Here is a 3374-nt window from a genome sequence, read left to right on the forward strand (position 1 = left end):
GTTAATTTTTTATCATCGTCACATTTTTATCGTGTATCTGTGATTTTTTCACTATATATTTCATACAGAACTACGTAAATGAAATATATCTGAAATAATATCTGAACAAGTCTAATTTCCATGTTCCATCTTTCACCAGCAATTATATTTTTATTCAGGCATCTTTTTGGAATATTTTAAGTTTCAGTATTAACTAGAGTATATTATGCACCAACTATTGCCAATTACACACTCTTTCTTATATTTCTTCTAATAAAATAGTATAATTTAAATGTTCAAGCCCCCAAAAAATCATGTTGTCCGGTGTTGTTTTCTGACAACTAAATCATTCAAAGAATATCTAAATTAAGTACAGAGGCTTGTTAAGGGGGGGTATCAATATCCCATATCCCATTAAGTTTTTATCCCAATATCCCATATCCCTATAATGTTTACCCCTAATATCCCAATAAATATTGTTTACAAATATCCCATATCCCTAAAACTATTTTGAAATATCCCAAAAAATCATTATAAATTCATTCCCAAGCCCATTTTTTTCTCATCATCACAACTTCAACAATTTTGACTGAAAAATGATCAAATTATATTATTTATTTTCAAAATACTAACATTTGATTAAAATTATATTCCTTGTTGAACTAGAATATAAAGAGAAAAACAAACTGTGGTAAAGGAAATTTACAGTGCATACTTCCAGTGTTAAATAAGAATATATGTGTCCAAAAGATGAAGTGTTCCATCTTAGAGCCTTGTATAACAATCTCTTTTTATGTGATCATAAACGATAAATTTAGTGTAAGGGGTATAATTTCAGACTTTTTTTTTAATTGTTCAAACCGTGATGCATATGACTGTAAAATTTCATTTTGATAGCATTCTTTTTTCATTGGTAAGAAACTTAATTCATCCTACACGTTAACCTATGTTGGAAAGAACAGAAGGACTCAACCCTGTCTCTTGTCCGAGATTGCTCTGACATCCAACGGCTGTTTTGCCAGACAAGCTGAGACTCTGGGACGTCAGAGCACGTCCATATCAAAAAGTTGATATTTAGCATGCAAGTTCAATAACTCAAAATTTAACACAAGAAAGCTTTCTGCTAATGCACCTACATTAAACTTAACTGTTGCAATATTTTTACAGCAGGCAAAATTTGCACAGCCCTTGTTTTGCAAAGAAATAACACAAAATTTGACTCTGTGATCTTGAACTTTATGAATTTCATAGATCACAATATTTTTATTACTTTTTTCTAATTACCTTCCTCAAAACACCAGTAATAGAAGAAAAATATATTAATTTACATTGATTATTTAGTAATTATTCGTTATTAACATAGTTTAAGCTTTTAAAAAGCTATTTAAGAGATAATTTCAAATTCAAACGAGGCATCCATTTTATACGGCTAAATATATACTTTTTGATATGGGACGTGCTCTGACGTCCCTCGGCACCAGCTTATCTGGCAAAACAGCCGTTGCACATCAGAGCAATCTCGGACTACCCTTGGTCCATAATCTATTACAATCTGTGAAACGTGGAGACCGCTGAAGATCCTCGCCACGTAAAAAATAAGAGGTAAAACACTAGAAAATATCCCGTAATCATATAAAGCATCAAAACAAATAAAAATATTGACAACAATAAGGCTTAACTCATCAGATGGATACATCTAACAAAAATCTATAATTATTTCAAGAAAATTATCAATGCATTTTTTTAAAAAGTCAGAATGCGAATACATATGTTCAAACTCTTTTAGGTCATTTTTTAGTAGCAACAAACAAAAGAACTATGTCAATTGGACATGCTTTGATACTATATCTGCGATTGAATTTTTACTTGATAACATTTTTGTTCGCTTTGGAGATTCCGTATATCGTCAAGTTATTGGAATTCCAATGGGGACTAACTGTGCACCACTTATTGTTGACCTGTTTTTGTATTGTTATGAGTTACAATTTATGACTAAAATCAGCAAAGACCCATCGAAACAACATTTGATACAAAAATTTAACAATGCTTTTAGATATTTGGATGATATATTGGCTCTCAATAATGACGACTTCAGTATGTATACTAAAGAAATTTATCTTGTTGAACTTACTTTAAATAAAGCTAATACTAACAATGACCACTGCCCTTTCCTCGATCTTGATATCTATATCATTAACGGGAAGCTAAATACAAAAATTTATGATAAAAGAGATGATTTTTCATTTCCTATCGTTAATTATTCATTTTTAGATGGTGACGTTCCCTTGTCACCATCTTATGGTGTTTATATATCTCAACTTGTACGATTCGCTCGTGTATGTAACAACGTATTAGATTTTAGCGAGAGAAATTTATGTATTACTGAAAATTATTACACCAGGGTTTTCGATATCACAAACTTGTCAAAACATTTACTAAATTTTATCATCGGTATAAGGAAATCATTCGTAAATATAACTCAACATGCAGACATCTTATACGTTCAGGTATTTCACATCCAATCTTTTATGGTAATATTCTTTACAAAGCACAAAAATGTCAGTATTCACCTCAAAAGCTAACAAAACCTTTAAACAGACTTATTAAGAAGGGATATAGTTACGATACTGTTGTCAAGTCATTAAAGATTGCATATTTTGGCTTTAATATTGATTAACTTATAGGGTCTTTGCATCGGAATGAAACACATTTATTCTAAAGCCAGTTGTTGGCATGACACGGGTTATGTTCTTCTCATATGTTTCATGATGGTATAAAACTAAACCCCTAACAGGAGGGATTGTGCCTGATATTCATATGATGAAGACATAATCTTTCAATCAGTTTAATTGACGTCTGGAGCTGGCATGTCAGTAACTTAGGCTGCTTTACTGTGCTTATTGTTGTACGTTTGTTTTTTCTACATTGGCTAGAGGTATAGGGGGAGGGTTGAGATCTCAAAAAACATGTTTAATCCCGCCGCAAATTTGCGCCTGTCCCAAGTCAGGAGCCTCTGGCCTTTGTTAGTCTTGTATGATTTTTAATTTTAGTTTCTTGTGTATAATTCGGAGTTTAGTATGACTTCCATTATCACTGAACTAGTATACATATTTGTTTAGGGGCCAGCTGAAGGATGCCTCCGGGTGCGGGAGTTTCTCGCTACATTGAAGACCCATTGGTGGCCTTCGGCTGTTGTCTGCTCTATGGTCGGGTTGTTGTCGCTTTGACACATTCCCCATTTCCATTCTCAATTTTATATGAGCATATAATATAAAAAAAGAAAATGTGGTATGACTGCCAATGAGACAACTCTTCACAAGAGACCAAGTGACACAGAAATTAACAACTATAGGACACCGTACGACCTTCAACAATGAGCAAGGCTCATACCGCAT

This window comes from Mytilus californianus, unplaced genomic scaffold (assembly GCF_021869535.1).
Source record: "Mytilus californianus isolate M0D057914Y unplaced genomic scaffold, xbMytCali1.0.p SCAF_19, whole genome shotgun sequence".
NCBI lineage: Eukaryota > Metazoa > Mollusca > Bivalvia > Mytilida > Mytilidae > Mytilus > Mytilus californianus.